Below are 18,167 nucleotides of genomic sequence, written 5' to 3' on the forward strand. Positions count from 1 at the left end.
ATAAGGGAATGCTAAATTTCTGAAAATGTGTTGCTGGAAAAGTGCAGCAGGTCAGGCAGTATCCAAGGAGCAAGAGAATCGAGAAGAAGGGCTCATGCCTGCTGCCTGACCTGCTGCGCTTTTCCAGCAACACATTTTCAGCTCTGATCTCCAACATCTGCAATCCTCACTTTCTCCTAGAATGCTAAATTTCTGTCCACTATCACACAAATTACTACACTCTCGGGTAACAGAACAAAAAGAATGCAGTCCCTCAGCACTGACCCTCCGGCAGTGCCCACTCCCTCAGCACTGACCCACCGACAGTGCCCACTCCCTCAGTACTGACCCTTGGACAGTGCCCACTCCCTCAGCACTGACCCACCGACAGTGCCCACTCCCTCAGCACTGACCCTTGGACAGTGCCCACTCCCTCAGCACTGACCCACCGACAGTGCCCACTCCCTCAGCCCTGACCCACCGACAGTGCCCACTCCCTCAGCACTGACCCTTGGACAGTGCCCACTCCCTCAGCACTGACCCTTGGACAGTGCCCACTCCCACAGCACTGACCCTTGGACAGTGCCCACTCCCTCAGTACTGACCCTTGGACAGTGCCCACTCCCACAGCACTGACCCTTGGACAGTGCCCACTCCCTCAGCACTGACCCTTGGACAGTGCCCACTCCCTCAGCACTGACCCTTGGACAGTGCCCACTCCCTCAGCACTGACCCTCCGACAGTGCCCACTCCCTCAGCACTGACCCTCGGACAGTGCCCACTCCCTCAGCACTGACCCTCCGACAGTGCCCACTCCCTCAGCACTGACCCTCGGACAGTGCAGTAGTTAGTCCACACCCTCCAGCCTGTGTTTCCCCGGTGGACAGTCTGAGAACCGGAGAATTAACACGCCCGTCCGCATGGAGATGTGATCAATGATGCAGCGCTCACCTGAACAGCCTCTCATCAGGCGCTCGGTGCTCAACCCAACAACATAAACAAGAGCAGGCCGCAGCCGGGGCCTGGGGGCAGGGTGAAGAGGAAATAGAGACTGGGACACGGCAGGTCTGTCACTGTATAACACTGGGGTACAGTACTGGTGGGGACAGGTCTGTTACTGTATAACACTGGGGTACAGTACTGGTGGGGACAGGTCTGTCCCTGTATAACACTGGGGTACAGTACTGGTGGGGACAGGTCTGTCACTGTATAACACTGGGGTACAGTACTGGTGGGGACAGGTCTGTCACTGTATAACACTGGGGTACAGTACTGGTGGGGACAGGTCTGTCACTGTATAACACTGGGGTACAGTACTGGTGGGGACAGGTCTGTCACTGTATAACACTGGGGTACAGTACTGGTGGGGACAGGTCTGTCACTGTATAACACTGGGGTACAGTACTGGTGGGGACAGGTCTGTCACTGTATAACACTGGGGTACAGTACTGGTGGGGACAGGTCTGTCCCTGTATAACAGTGGGGTACAGTACTGGTGGGGACAGGTCTGTCCCTGTATAACACTGGGGTACAGTACTGGTGGGGACAGGTCTGTCCCTGTATAACACTGGGGTACAGTACTGGTGGGGACAGGTCAGTCACTGTATAACACTGGGGTACAGTACTGGTGGGGACAGGTCTGTCCCTGTATAACAGTGGGGTACAGTACTGGTGGGGACAGGTCTGTTACTGTATAACACTGGGGTACAGTACTGGTGGGGACAGGTCTGTCCCTGTATAACACTGGGGTACAGTACTGGTGGGGACAGGTCTGTTACTGTATAACACTGCGGTACAGTACTGGTGGGGACAGGTCTGTCCCTGTATAACACTGGGGTACAGTACTGGTGGGGGACAGGTCTGTCCCTGTATAACACTGCGGTACAGTACTGGTGGGGACAGGTCTGTCCCTGTATAACACTGGGGTACAGTACTGGTGGGGACAGGTCTGTTACTGTATAACACTGGGGTACAGTACTGGTGGGGACAGGTCTGTTACTGTATAACACTGGGGTACAGTACTGGTGGGGATAGGTCAGTCACTGTATAACACTGGGGTACAGTACTGGTGGGGACAGGTCTGTTACTGTATAACACTGGGGTACAGTACTGGTGGGGACAGGTCTGTTACTGTATAACACTGGGGTACAGTACTGGTGGGGATAGGTCAGTCACTGTATAACACTGGGGTACAGTACTGGTGGGGACAGGTCTGTCACTGTATAACACTGGGGTACAGTACTGGTGGGGACAGGTCTGTCCCTGTATAACACTGGGGTACAGTACTGGTGGGGACAGGTCTGTCACTGTATAACACTGGGGTACAGTACTGGTGGGGACAGGTCTGTCACTGTATAACACTGGGGTACAGTACTGGTGGGGATAGGTCTGTCACTGTATAACACTGGGGTACAGTACTGGTGGGGACAGGTCTGTCCCTGTATAACACTGGGGTACAGTACTGGTGGGGACAGGTCTGTCACTGTATAACACTGGGGTACAGTACTGGTGGGGACAGGTCTGTCACTGTATAACACTGGGGTACAGTACTGGTGGGGACAGGTCTGTCCCTGTATAACACTGGGGTACAGTACTGGTGGGGACAGGTCTGTCACTGTATAACACTGGGGTACAGTACTGGTGGGGACAGGTCTGTCCCTGTATAACACTGGGGTACAGTACTGGTGGGGACCGGTCTGTCACTGTATAACACTGGGGTACAGTACTGGGGGGGAACGGGTCTGTCCCTGTATGACACTGGGGTACAGTACTGGTGGGGACAGGTCTGTCCCTGTATAACACTGGGGTACAGTACTGGTGGGGACAGGTCTGTCACTGTATAACACTGGGGTACAGTACTGGTGGGGACAGGTCTGTCCCTGTATAACACTGGGGTACAGTACTGGTGGGGACAGGTCTGTCCCTGTATAACACTGGGGTACAGTACTGGTGGGGACAGGTCTGTCACTGTATAACACTGGGGTACAGTACTGGGGGGGAACGGGTCTGTCCCTGTATAACACTGGGGTACAGTACTGGTGGGAACAGGTCTGTCCACTGTATAACACTGGGGTACAGTACTGGTGGGGATAGGTCTGTCACTGTATAACACTGGGGTACAGTACTGGTGGGGACAGGTCTGTCCCTGTATAACACTGGGGTACAGTACTGGTGGGGATAGGTCTGTCACTGTATAACACTGGGGTACAGTACTGGTGGGGACAGGTCTGTCCCTGTATAACACTGGGGTAGAGTACTGGTGGGGACAGGTCTGTCACTGTATAACACTGGGGTACAGTACTGGTGGGGACAGGTCTGTCACTGTATAACACTGGGGTACAGTACTGGTGGGGACAGGTCTGTCCCTGTATAACACTGGGGTACAGTACTGGTGGGGACAGGTCTGTCACTGTATAACACTGGGGTACAGTACTGGTGGGGACAGGTCTGTCCCTGTATAACACTGGGGTACAGTACTGGTGGGGACCGGTCTGTCACTGTATAACACTGGGGTACAGTACTGGGGGGGAACGGGTCTGTCCCTGTATGACACTGGGGTACAGTACTGGTGGGGACAGGTCTGTCCCTGTATAACACTGGGGTACAGTACTGGTGGGGACAGGTCTGTCACTGTATAACACTGGGGTACAGTACTGGTGGGGACAGGTCTGTCCCTGTATAACACTGGGGTACAGTACTGGTGGGGACAGGTCTGTCCCTGTATAACACTGGGGTACAGTACTGGTGGGGACAGGTCTGTCACTGTATAACACTGGGGTACAGTACTGGGGGGGAACGGGTCTGTCCCTGTATAACACTGGGGTACAGTACTGGTGGGAACAGGTCTGTCCACTGTATAACACTGGGGTACAGTACTGGTGGGGACAGGTCTGTTACTGTATAACACTGGGGTACAGTACTGGTGGGGACAGGTCTGTCACTGTATAACACTGGGGTACAGTACTGGTGGGGACAGGTCTGTCGCTGTATAACACTGGGGTACAGTACTGGTGGGGACAGGTCTGTCACTGTATAACAGTGGGGTACAGTACTGGTGGGGACAGGTCTGTTACTGTATAACGCTGGGGTACAGTACTGGTGGGGATAGGTCTGTCACTGTATAACACTGGGGTACAGTACTGGTGGGGGACAGGTCTGTCACTATCACACTGGGGTACAGTACTGGTGGGGACAGGTCTGTCACTGTATAACACTGGGGTACAGTACTGGTGGGGACAGGTCTGTTACTGTATAACACTGGGGTACAGTACTGGTGGGGACAGGTCTGTCACTGTATAACAGTGGGGTACAGTACTGGTGGGGACAGGTCTGTTACTGTATAACGCTGGGGTACAGTACTGGTGGGGATAGGTCTGTCACTGTATAACACTAGGGTACAGTACTGGTGGGGACAGGTCTGTCATTGTGTATAACACTGGGGTACAGTACTGGTGGGGATAGGTCTGTCACTGTATAACACTGGGGTACAGTACTGGTGGGGACAGGTCTGTCCCTGTATAACACTGGGGTACAGTACTGGTGGGGACAGGTCTGTCACTGTATAACACTGGGGTACAGTACTGGTGGGGACAGGTCTGTTACTGTATAACACTGGGGTACAGTACTGGTGGGGACAGGTCTGTCCCTGTATAACACTGGGGTACAGTACTGGTGGGGACAGGTCTGTCACTGTATAACACTGGGGTACAGTACTGGTGGGGACAGGTCTGTCCCTGTATAACACTGGGGTACAGTACTGGTGGGGACCGGTCTGTCCCTGTATAACACTGGGGTACAGTACTGGGGGGGAACGGGTCTGTCCCTGTATAACACTGGGGTACAGTAATGGTGGGGACAGGTCTGTCCCTGTATAACACTGGGGTACAGTACTGGTGGGGACAGGTCTGTCACTGTATAACACTGGGGTACAGTACTGGTGGGGACAGGTCTGTCCCTGTATAACACTGGGGTACAGTACTGGTGGGGACAGGTCTGTCCCTGTATAACACTGGGGTACAGTACTGGTGGGGACAGGTCTGTCACTGTATAACACTGGGGTACAGTACTGGGGGGACGGGTCTGTCCCTGTATAACACTGGGGTACAGTACTGGTGGGAACAGGTCTGTCCACTGTATAACACTGGGGTACAGTACTGGTGGGGACAGGTCTGTTACTGTATAACACTGGGGTACAGTACTGGTGGGGACAGGTCTGTCACTGTATAACACTGGGGTACAGTACTGGTGGGGACAGGTCTGTCGCTGTATAACACTGGGGTACAGTACTGGTGGGGACAGGTCTGTTACTGTATAACACTGGGGTACAGTACTGGTGGGGACAGGTCTGTCCCTGTATAACACTGGGGTACAGTACTGGTGGGGACAGGTCTGTCACTGTATAACACTGGGGTACAGTACTGGTGGGGACAGGTCTGTTACTGTATAACCTTGGGGTACAGTACTGGTGGGGACAGGTCTGTCACTGTATAACACTCGCGTACAGTACTGGTGGGGACAGGTCTGTCCCTGTATAACACTGGGGTACAGTCCTGGTGGGGACGGGTCTGTTACTGTATAACACTGGGGTACAGTACTGGTGGGGACAGGTCTGTCACTGTATAACACTGGGGTACAGTACTGGTGGGGACAGGTCTGTCCCTGTATAACACTGGGGTACAGTACTGGTGGGGACAGGTCTGTCCCTGTATAACACTGGGGTACAGTACTGGTGGGGACAGGTCTGTCACTGTATAACACTGGGGTACAGTACTGGTGGGGACAGGTCTGTCACTGTATAACACTGTAGTACAGTACTGGTGGGGACAGGTCTGTTACTGTATAACACTGGGGTACAGTACTGGTGGGGACAGGTCTGTCACTGTATAACACTGGGGTACAGTACTGGTGGGGACAGGTCTGTCACTGTATAACACTGTAGTACAGTACTGGTGGGGACAGGTCTGTTACTGTATAACACTGGGGTACAGTACTGGTGGGGATAGGTCTGTCACTGTATAACACTGGGGTACAGTACTGGTGGGGACAGATCTGTCACTGTATAACACTGGGGTACAGTACTGGTGGGGACAGGTCTGTCACTGTATAACACTGGGGTACAGTACTGGTGGGGACAGGTCTGTTACTGTATAACACTGGGGTACAGTAGTGGTGGGGACAGGTCTGTCCCTGTATAACACTGGGGTACAGTACTGGTGGGGACAGGTCTGTCGCTGTATAACACTGGGGTACAGTACTGGGGGGGACAGGTCTGTTACTGTATAACACTGGGGTACAGTACTGGTGGGGACAGGTCTGTTACTGTATAACACTGGGGTACAGTACTGGTGGGGACAGGTCTGTCACTGTATAACACTGGGGTACAGTACTGGTGGGGACAGGTCTGTCACTGTATAACACTGTAGTACAGTACTGGTGGGGACAGGTCTGTTACTGTATAACACTGGGGTACAGTACTGGTGGGGACAGGTCTGTCACTGTATAACACTGGGGTACAGTACTGGTGGGGACAGGTCTGTCACTGTATAACACTGTAGTACAGTACTGGTGGGGACAGGTCTGTTACTGTATAACACTGGGGTACAGTACTGGTGGGGACAGATCTGTCACTGTATAACACTGGGGTACAGTACTGGTGGGGACAGGTCTGTCACTGTATAACACTGGGGTACAGTACTGGTGGGGACAGGTCTGTTACTGTATAACACTGGGGTACAGTAGTGGTGGGGACAGGTCTGTCCCTGTATAACACTGGGGTACAGTACTGGTGGGGACAGGTCTGTCGCTGTATAACACTGGGGTACAGTACTGGTGGGGACAGATCTGTCACTGTATAACACTGGGGTACAGTACTGGTGGGGACAGATCTGTCACTGTATAACACTGGGGTACAGTACTGGTGGGGACAGGTCTGTCACTGTATAACACTGGGGTACAGTACTGGGGGGGAACGGGTCTGTCACTGTATAACACTGGGGTACAGTACTGGTGGGGACAGGTCTGTCCCTGTATAACACTGGGGTACAGTACTGGTGGGGACAGGTCTGTTACTGTATAACACTGGGGTACAGTACTGGTGGGGACAGGTCTGTCACTGTATAACACTGGGGTACAGTACTGGTGGGGACAGGGCTGTCACTGTATAACACTGGGGTACAGTACTGGTGGGGACAGGTCTGTTACTGTATAACACTGGGGTACAGTACTGGGGGGGACAGGTCTGTCGCTGTATAACACTGGGGTACAGTACTGGTGGGGACAGGTCTGTCACTGTATAACACTGGGGTACAGTACTGGTGGGGACAGATCTGTCCCTGTATAACACTGGGGTACAGTACTGGTGGGGACAGGTCTGTCACTGTATAACACTGGGGTACAGTACTGGTGGGGACAGGTCTGTTACTGTATAACGCTGGGGTACAGTACTGGTGGGGATAGGTCTGTCCCTGTATAACACTGGGGTACAGTACTGGTGGGGACAGGTCTGTTACTGTATAACACTGGCGTACAGTACTGGTGGGGACAGGTCTGTCCCTGTATAACACTGGGGTACAGTACTGGTGGGGACAGGTCTGTTACTGTATAACGCTGGGGTACAGTACTGGTGGGGACAGGTCTGTCACTGTATAACACTGGGGTACAGTACTGGTGGGGGTAGGTCTGTCCCTGTATAACACTGGGGTACAGTACTGGTGGGGACAGGTCTGTCACTGTATAACACTGGGGTACAGTACTGGTGGGGACAGGTCTGTTACTGTATAACACTGGGGTACAGTACTGGTGGGGACAGGTCTGTCACTGTATAACACTGGGGTACAGTACTGGTGGGGGCAGGTCTGTCCCTGTATAACACTGGGGTACAGTACTGGTGTGGACAGGTCTGTCACTGTATAACACTGGGGTACAGTACTGGTGGGGACAGGTCTGTCACTGTATAACACTGGGGTACAGTACTGGTGGGGACAGGTCTGTCACTGTATAACACTGGGGTACAGTACTGGTGGGGACAGGTCTGTCCCTGTATAACAGTGGGGTACAGTACTGGTGGGGACAGGTCTGTTACTGTATAACACTGGGGTACAGTACTGGTGGGGACAGGTCTGTCACTGTATAACACTGGGGTACAGTACTGGTGGGGACAGGTCTGTCCCTGTATAACACTGGTGTACAGTACTGGTGGGGACAGGTCTGTCACTGTATAACACTGGGGTACAGTACTGGTGGGGACAGGTCTGTCACTGTATAACACTGGGGTACAGTACTGGTGGGGATAGGTCTGTCACTGTCTCACACTGGGGTACAGTACTGGTGGGGACAGGTCTGTCCCTGTATAACACTGGGGTACAGTACTGGTGGGGACAGGTCTGTCACTGTATAACACTGGGGTACAGTACTGGTGGGGACAGGTCTGTCACTGTATAACACTGGGGTACAGTACTGGTGGGGACAGGTCTGTCCCTGTATAACACTGGGGTACAGTACTGGTGGGGACAGGTCTGTCACTGTATAACACTGGGGTACAGTACTGGTGGGGACAGGTCTGTCACTGTATAACACTGGGGTACAGTACTGGTGGGGACAGGTCTGTTACTGTATAACACTGGGGTACAGTACTGGTGGGGACAGGTCTGTCACTGTATAACACTGGGGTACAGTACTGGTGGGGACAGGTCTGTTACTGTATAACACTGGGGTACAGTACTGGTGGGGACAGGTCTGTCACTGTATAACACTGGGGTACAGTACTGGTGGGGACAGGTCTGTCACTGTATAACACTGGGGTACAGTACTGGTGGGGACAGGTCTGTTACTGTATAACACTGGGGTACAGTACTGGTGGGGACAGGTCTGTCACTGTATAACACTGGGGTACAGTACTGGTGGGGACAGGTCTGTCACTGTATAACACTGGGGTACAGTACTGGTGGGGACAGGTCTGTTACTGTATAACACTGGGGTACAGTACTGGTGGGGACAGGTCTGTACTGTATAACACTGGGGTACAGTAGTGGTGGGGACAGGTCTCTCACTGTATAACACTGGGGTACAGTACTGGTGGGGACAGGTCTGTCGCTGTATAACACTGGGGTACAGTACTGGTGGGGACAGGTCTGTCACTGTATAACACTGGGGTACAGTACTGGTGGGGACAGGTCTGTCACTGTATAACACTGGGGTACAGTACTGGTGGGGACAGGTCTGTCACTGTATAACACTGGGGTACAGTACTGGGGGGGACGGGTCTGTCACTGTATAACACTGGGGTACAGTACTGGTGGGGACAGGTCTGTCACTGTATAACACTGGGGTACAGTACTGGTGGGGACAGGTCTGTCACTGTATAACACTGGGGTACAGTACTGGTGGGGACAGGTCTGTCACTGTATAACACTGGGGTACAGTACTGGTGGGGACAGGTCTGTTACTGTATAACACTGGGGTACAGTACTGGTGGGGACAGGTCTGTCACTGTATAACACTGGGGTACAGTACTGGTGGGGACAGGTCTGTCCCTGTATAACACTGGGGTACAGTACTGGTGGGGACAGGTCTGTTACTGTATAACACTGGGGTACAGTACTGGTGGGGACAGGTCTGTCACTGTATAACACTGGGGTACAGTACTGGTGGGGACAGGTCTGTCACTGTATAACACTGGGGTACAGTACTGGTGGGGACAGGTCTGTTACTGTATAACACTGGGGTACAGTAGTGGTGGGGACAGGTCTGTCCCTGTATAACACTGGGGTACAGTACTGGTGGGGACAGGTCTGTCGCTGTATAACACTGGGGTACAGTACTGGTGGGGACAGGTGTCACTGTATAACACTGGGGTACAGTACTGGTGGGGACAGGTCTGTCACTGTATAACACTGGGGTACAGTACTGGTGGGGACAGGTCTGTCACTGTATAACACTGGGGTACAGTACTGGGGGGGACGGGTCTGTCACTGTATAACACTGGGGTACAGTACTGGTGGGGACAGGTCTGTCCCTGTATAACACTGGGGTACAGTACTGGTGGGGACAGGTCTGTTACTGTATAACACTGGGGTACAGTACTGGTGGGGACAGGTCTGTCACTGTATAACACTGGGGTACAGTACTGGTGGGGACAGGGTCTGTCACTGTATAACACTGGGGTACAGTACTGGTGGGGACAGGTCTGTCACTGTATAACACTGGGGTACAGTACTGGGGGGGACAGGTCTGTCGCTGTATAACACTGGGGTACAGTACTGGTGGGGACAGGTCTGTCACTGTATAACACTGGGGTACAGTACTGGTGGGGACAGGTCTGTCCCTGTATAACACTGGGGTACAGTACTGGTGGGGACAGGTCTGTTACTGTATAACACTGGGGTACAGTACTGGTGGGGACAGGTCTGTCACTGTATAACACTGGGGTACAGTACTGGTGGGGACAGGTCTGTCCCTGTATAACACTGGGGTACAGTACTGGTGGGGACAGGTCTGTTACTGTTTAACACTGGGGTACAGTACTGGTGGGGACAGGTCTGTCACTGTATAACACTGGGGTACAGTACTGGTGGGGACAGGTCTGTCCCTGTATAACACTGGGGTACAGTACTGGTGGGGACAGGTCTGTCACTGTATAACACTGGGGTACAGTACTGGTGGGGACAGGTCTGTCACTGTATAACACTGGGGTACAGTACTGGTGGGGACAGGTCTGTCACTGTATAACACTGGGGTACAGTACTGGTGGGGGCAGGTCTGTCCCTGTATAACACTGGGGTACAGTACTGGTGTGGACAGGTCTGTCACTGTATAACACTGGGGTACAGTACTGGTGGGGACAGGTCTGTCACTGTATAACACTGGGGTACAGTACTGGTGGGGACAGGTCTGTTACTGTATAACACTGGGGTACAGTACTGGTGGGGACAGGTCTGTCACTGTATAACACTGGGGTACAGTACTGGTGGGGACAGGTCTGTCCCTGTATAACACTGGGGTACAGTACTGGTGGGGACAGGTCTGTTACTGTATAACACTGGGGTACAGTACTGGTGGGGACAGGTCTGTCACTGTATAACACTGGGGTACAGTACTGGTGGGGACAGGTCTGTCCCTGTATAACACTGGGGTACAGTACTGGTGGGGACAGGTCTGTCACTGTATAACACTGGGGTACAGTACTGGTGGGGACAGGTCTGTCACTGTATAACACTGGGGTACAGTACTGGTGGGGACAGGTCTGTCCCTGTATAACACTGGGGTACAGTACTGGTGGGGACCGGTCTGTCACTGTATAACACTGGGGTACAGTACTGGTGGGGACAGGTCTGTCACTGTATAACACTGGGGTACAGTACTGGTGGGGACAGGTCTGTCACTGTATAACACTGGGGTACAGTACTGGTGGGGACAGGTCTGTCCTTGTATAACACTGGGGTACAGTACTGGTGGGGACAGGTCTGTCACTGTATAACACTGGGGTACAGTACTGGTGGGGACAGGTCTGTCACTGTATAACACTGGGGTACAGTACTGGTGGGGACAGGTCTGTTACTGTATAACACTGGGGTACAGTACTGGTGGGGACAGGTCTGTCCCTGTATAACACTGGGGTACAGTACTGGTGGGGACAGGTCTGTCACTGTATAACACTGGGGTACAGTACTGGTGGGGACAGGTCTGTCACTGTATAACACTGGGGTACAGTACTGGTGGGGACAGGTCTGTCACTGTATAACACTGGGGTACAGTACTGGTGGGGACAGGTCTGTCCCTGTATAACACTGGGGTACAGTACTGGTGGGGACAGGTCTGTCACTGTATAACACTGGGGTACAGTACTGGTGGGGACAGGTCTGTCACTGTATAACACTGGGGTACAGTACTGGTGGGGACAGGTCTGTCACTGTATAACACTGGGGTACAGTACTGGTGGGGACAGGTCTGTCACTGTATAACACTGGGGTACAGTACTGGTGGGGACAGGTCTGTCACTGTATAACACTGGGGTACAGTACTGGTGGGGACAGGTCTGTCCCTGTATAACACTGGGGTACAGTACTGGTGGGGACAGGTCTGTCACTGTATAACACTGGGGTACAGTCCTGGTGGGGACGGGTCTGTCCACTGTATAACACTGGGGTACAGTACTGGTGGGGACAGGTCTGTTACTGTATAACACTGGGGTACAGTACTGGTGGGGACAGGTCTGTCCCTGTATAACACTGGGGTACAGTACTGGTGGGGACAGGTCTGTCCCTGTATAACACTGGGGTACAGTACTGGTGGGGACAGGTCTGTCCCTGTATAACACTGGGGTACAGTACTGGTGGGGACGGGTCTGTCACTATATAACACTGGGGTACAATACTGGGGGGTACGGGTCTGTCACTGTATAACACTGGGGTACAGTACTGGTGGGGACGGGTCTGTCACTGTATAACACTGGGGTACAGTACTGGTGGGGACAGGTCTGTCCCTGTATAACACTGGGGTACAGTACTGGTGGGGACAGGTCTGTCACTGTATAACACTGGGGTACAGTACTGGTGGGGACAGGTCTGTCACTGTATAACACTGGGGTACAGTAGTACTGGTGGGGACAGGTCTGTCCCTGTATAACACTGGGGTACAGTACTGGTGGGGACAGGTCTGTCACTGTATAACACTGGGGTACAGTACTGGTGGGGACAGGTCTGTCACTGTATAACACTGGGGTACAGTACTGGTGGGGACAGGTCTGTCACTGTATAACACTCGCGTACAGTACTGGTGGGGACAGGTCTGTCCCTGTATAACACTGGGGTACAGTACTGGTGGGGACAGGTCTGTCACTGTATAACACTGGGGTACAGTACTGGTGGGGACAGGTCTGTCACTGTATAACACTGGGGTACAGTACTGGTGGGGACAGGTCTGTTACTGTATAACACTGGGGTACAGTACTGGTGGGGACAGGACTGTCACTGTATAACACTCGTGTACAGTACTGGTGGGGACAGGTCTGTCCCTGTATAACACTGGGGTACAGTACTGGTGGGGACAGGTCTGTCACTGTATAACACTGGGGTACAGTACTGGTGGGGACAGGTCTGTCCCTGTATAACACTGGGGTACAGTACTGGTGGGGACAGGTCTGTCACTGTATAACACTGGGGTACAGTACTGGGGGGGAACGGGTCTGTCCCTGTATAACACTGGGGTACAGTACTGGTGGGGACAGGTCTGTCCCTGTATAACACTGGGGTACAGTACTGGTGGGGACAGGTCTGTCCCTCTATAACACTGGGGTACAGTACTGGTGGGGACAGGTCTGTCCACTGTATAACACTGGGGTACAGTACTGGTGGGGACAGGTCTGTCCCTGTATAACACTGGGGTACAGTACTGGTGGGGACAGGTCTGTCACTGTATAACACTGGGGTACAGTACTGGTGGGGACAGGTCTGTCCCTGTATAACACTGGGGTACAGTACTGGGGGGGAACGGGTCTGTCCCTGTATAACACTGGGGTACAGTACTGGTGGGGACAGGTCTGTCCCTGTATAACACTGGGGTACAGTACTGGTGGGGACAGGTCTGTCCCTGTGTAACACTGGGGTACAGTACTGGTGGGGACAGGTCTGTCCACTGTATAACACTGGGGTACAGTACTGGTGGGGACAGGTCTGTCCCTGTATAACACTGGGGTACAGTACTGGTGGGGACAGGTCTGTCCCTGTATAACACTGGGGTACAGTACTGGTGGGGACAGGTCTGTCCCTGTATAACACTGGGGTACAGTACTGGTGGGGACAGGTCTGTCCCTGTATAACACTGGGGTACAGTACTGGGGGGGAACGGGTCTGTCCCTGTATAACACTGGGGTACAGTACTGGTGGGGACAGGTCTGTCCCTGTATAACACTGGGGTACAGTACTGGGGGGGAACGGGTCTGTCCCTGTATAACACTGGGGTACAGTACTGGTGGGGACAGGTCTGTCCCTGTATAACACTGGGGTACAGTACTGGTGGGGACAGGTCTGTCCCTGTGTAACACTGGGGTACAGTACTGGTGGGGACAGGTCTGTCCACTGTATAACACTGGGGTACAGTACTGGTGGGGACAGGTCTGTCCCTGTATAACACTGGGGTACAGTACTGGTGGGGACAGGTCTGTCCCTGTATAACACTGGGGTACAGTACTGGTGGGGACAGGTCTGTCCCTGTATAACACTGGGGTACAGTACTGGTGGGGACAGGTCTGTCCCTGTATAACACTGGGGTACAGTACTGGTGGGGACAGGTCTGTCCCTGTATAACACTGGGGTACAGTACTGGTGGGGACAGGTCTGTCCCTGTATAACACTGGGGTACAGTCCTGGTGGGGACGGGTCTGTACTGTATAACACTGGGGTACAGTACTGGGGGGTACGGGTCTGTCCCTGTATAACACTGGGGTACAGTCCTGGTGGGGACGGGTCTGTTACTGTATAACACTGGGGTACAGTACTGGTGGGGACAGGTCTGTCACTGTATTACACTCGCGTACAGTACTGGTGGGGACAGGTCTGTCCCTGTATAACACTGGGGTACAGTACTGGTGGGGACAGGTCTGTCACTGTATAACACTGGGGTACAGTACTGGTGGGGACAGGTCTGTCCCTGTATAACACTGGGGTACAGTACTGGTGGGGACAGGTCTGTCCCTGTATAACACTGGGGTACAGTACTGGTGGGGACAGGTCTGTCCCTGTATAACACTGGGGTACAGTACTGGTGGGGACAGGTCTGTCACTGTATAACACTGGGGTACAGTACTGGTGGGGACAGGTCTGTCACTGTATAACACTCGCGTACAGTACTGGTGGGGACTGGTCTGTCCCTGTATAACACTGGGGTACAGTACTGGTGGGGACAGGTCTGTCACTGTATAACACTGGGGTACAGTACTGGTGGGGACAGGTCTGTCACTGTATAACACTGGGGTACAGTACTGGTGGGGACAGGTCTGTCCCTGTATAACACTGGGGTACAGTACTGGTGGGGACAGGTCTGTCACTGTATAACACTGGGGTACAGTACTGGTGGGGACAGGTCTGTCCCTGTATAACACTGGGGTACAGTACTGGTGGGGACGGGTCTGTCCCTGTATAACACTCGTGTACAGTACTGGTGGGGACAGGTCTGTCCCTGTATAACACTGGGGTACAGTACTGGTGGGGACAGGTCTGTCACTGTATAACACTGGGGTACAGTACTGGTGGGGACAGGTCTGTCCCTGTATAACACTGGGGTACAGTACTGGTGGGGACAGGTCTGTCCCTGTATAACACTGGGGTACAGTACTGGTGGGGACAGGTCTGTCACTGTATAACACTGGGGTACAGTACTGGTGGGGACAGGTCTGTCCCTGTATAACACTGGGGTACAGTACTGGTGGGGACCGGTCTGTCACTGTATAACACTGGGGTACAGTACTGGGGGGGAACGGGTCTGTCCCTGTATAACACTGGGGTACAGTACTGGTGGGGACAGGTCTGTCCCTGTATAACACTGGGGTACAGTACTGGTGGGGACAGGTCTGTCACTGTATAACACTGGGGTACAGTACTGGTGGGGACAGGTCTGTCCCTGTATAACACTGGGGTACAGTACTGGTGGGGACAGGTCTGTCCTGTATAACACTGGGGTACAGTACTGGTGGGGACAGGTCTGTTACTGTATAACACTGGGGTACAGTACTGGTGGGGACAGGTCTGTCCCTGTATAACACTGGGGTACAGTACTGGTGGGGACAGGTCTGTCCCTGTATAACACTGGGGTACAGTACTGGTGGGGACAGGTCTGTCCTGTATAACACTGGGGTACAGTACTGGTGGGGACAGGTCTGTCCCTGTATAACACTGGGTACAGTACTGGTGGGGACAGGTCTGTCCCTGTATAACACTGGGGTACAGTCCTGGTGGGGACGGGTCTGTCACTGTATAACACTGGGGTACAGTACTGGGGGGTACGGGTCTGTCCCTGTATAACACTGGGGTACAGTCCTGGTGGGGACGGGTCTGTTACTGTATAACACTGGGGTACAGTACTGGTGGGGACAGGTCTGTCACTGTATTACACTCGCGTACAGTACTGGTGGGGACAGGTCTGTCCCTGTATAACACTGGGGTACAGTACTGGTGGGGACAGGTCTGTCACTGTATAACACTGGGGTACAGTACTGGTGGGGACAGGTCTGTCCCTGTATAACACTGGGGTACAGTACTGGTGGGGACAGGTCTGTCCCTGTATAACACTGGGGTACAGTACTGGTGGGGACAGGTCTGTCACTGTATAACACTGGGGTACAGTACTGGTGGGGACAGGTCTGTCCTGTATAACACTGGGGTACAGTACTGGTGGGGACAGGTCTGTCACTGTATAACACTCGCGTACAGTACTGGTGGGGACTGGTCTGTCCCTGTATAACACTGGGGTACAGTACTGGTGGGGACAGGTCTGTCCCTGTATAACACTGGGGTACAGTACTGGTGGGGACAGGTCTGTCCCTGTATAACACTGGGGTACAGTACTGGTGGGGACAGGTCTGTCCCTGTATAACACTGGGGTACAGTACTGGTGGGGACAGGTCTGTCACTGTATAACACTGGGGTACAGTACTGGTGGGGACAGGTCTGTCCCTGTATAACACTGGGGTACAGTACTGGTGGGGACAGGTCTGTCCCTGTATAACACTCGTGTACAGTACTGGTGGGGACAGGTCTGTCCCTGTATAACACTGGGGTACAGTACTGGTGGGGACAGGTCTGTCCCTGTATAACACTGGGGTACAGTACTGGTGGGGACAGGTCTGTCCCTGTATAACACTGGGGTACAGTACTGGTGGGGACAGGTCTGTCCCTGTATAACACTGGGGTACAGTACTGGTGGGGACAGGTCTGTCCCTGTATAACACTGGGGTACAGTACTGGTGGGGACAGGTCTGTCCCTGTATAACACTGGGTACAGTACTGGTGGGGACCGGTCTGTCACTGTATAACACTGGGGTACAGTACTGGGGGGGACGGGTCTGTCCCTGTATAACACTGGGGTACAGTACTGGTGGGGACAGGTCTGTCCCTGTATAACACTGGGGTACAGTACTGGTGGGGACAGGTCTGTCACTGTATAACACTGGGGTACAGTACTGGTGGGGACAGGTCTGTCCCTGTATAACACTGGGGTACAGTACTGGTGGGGACAGGTCTGTCACTGTATAACACTGGGGTACAGTACTGGGGGGGTACGGGTCTGTCCCTGTATAACACTGGGGTACAGTACTGGTGGGGACAGGTCTGTCCCTGTATAACACTGGGGTACAGTACTGGTGGGGACAGGTCTGTCCCTCTATAACACTGGGGTACAGTACTGGTGGGGACAGGTCTGTCCACTGTATAACACTGGGGTACAGTACTGGTGGGGACAGGTCTGTCCCTGTATAACACTGGGGTACAGTACTGGTGGGGACAGGTCTGTCACTGTATAACACTGGGGTACAGTACTGGTGGGGACAGGTCTGTCCCTGTATAACACTGGGGTACAGTACTGGTGGGGACAGGTCTGTCACTGTATAACACTGGGGTACAGTACTGGGGGGGACGGGTCTGTCCCTGTATAACACTGGGGTACAGTACTGGTGGGGACAGGTCTGTCCCTGTATAACACTGGGGTACAGTACTGGTGGGGACAGGTCTGTCCCTGTATAACACTGGGGTACAGTACTGGTGGGGACAGGTCTGTCACTGTATAACACTGGGGTACAGTACTGGTGGGGACAGGTCTGTCACTGTATAACACTGGGGTACAGTACTGGTGGGGACAGGTCTGTCCCTGTATAACACTGGGGTACAGTACTGGGGGGGACAGGTCTGTCGCTGTATAACACTGGGGTACATTACTGGTGGGGACAGGTCTGTCACTGTATAACACTGGGGTACAGTACTGGTGGGGACGGGTCTGTCCCTATATAACACTGGGGTACAGTACTGGGGGGGACAGGTCTGTCCCTGTATAACACTGGGGTACAGTACTGGTGGGGACAGGTCTGTCACTGTATAACACTGGGGTACAGTACTGGTGGGGACAGGTCTGTCCCTGTATAACACTGGGGTACAGTACTGGTGGGGACAGGTCTGTCACTGTATAACACTGGGGTACAGTACTGG

General features: G+C 53.4%; 1 protein-coding gene across 2 annotated transcripts in view; it reads left to right on the forward strand.

Moving 5' to 3' along the window:
* Positions 1–945: 945 nt before the first annotated feature.
* Positions 946–18,167, forward strand: part of fbxw5 (F-box and WD repeat domain containing 5) — a 185,912-nt gene continuing 168,690 nt past the window's right edge. For both annotated transcript variants that reach the window (XM_060841241.1, XM_060841242.1), the window contains exon 1: positions 946–1,044. The gene's annotated coding sequence lies outside the window, so the exon portion shown is untranslated. The remainder of the gene's footprint in view (positions 1,045–18,167) is intronic.

Source organism: Hemiscyllium ocellatum, chromosome 21 (genome assembly GCF_020745735.1).
Source record: "Hemiscyllium ocellatum isolate sHemOce1 chromosome 21, sHemOce1.pat.X.cur, whole genome shotgun sequence".
Taxonomy (NCBI): domain Eukaryota; kingdom Metazoa; phylum Chordata; class Chondrichthyes; order Orectolobiformes; family Hemiscylliidae; genus Hemiscyllium; species Hemiscyllium ocellatum.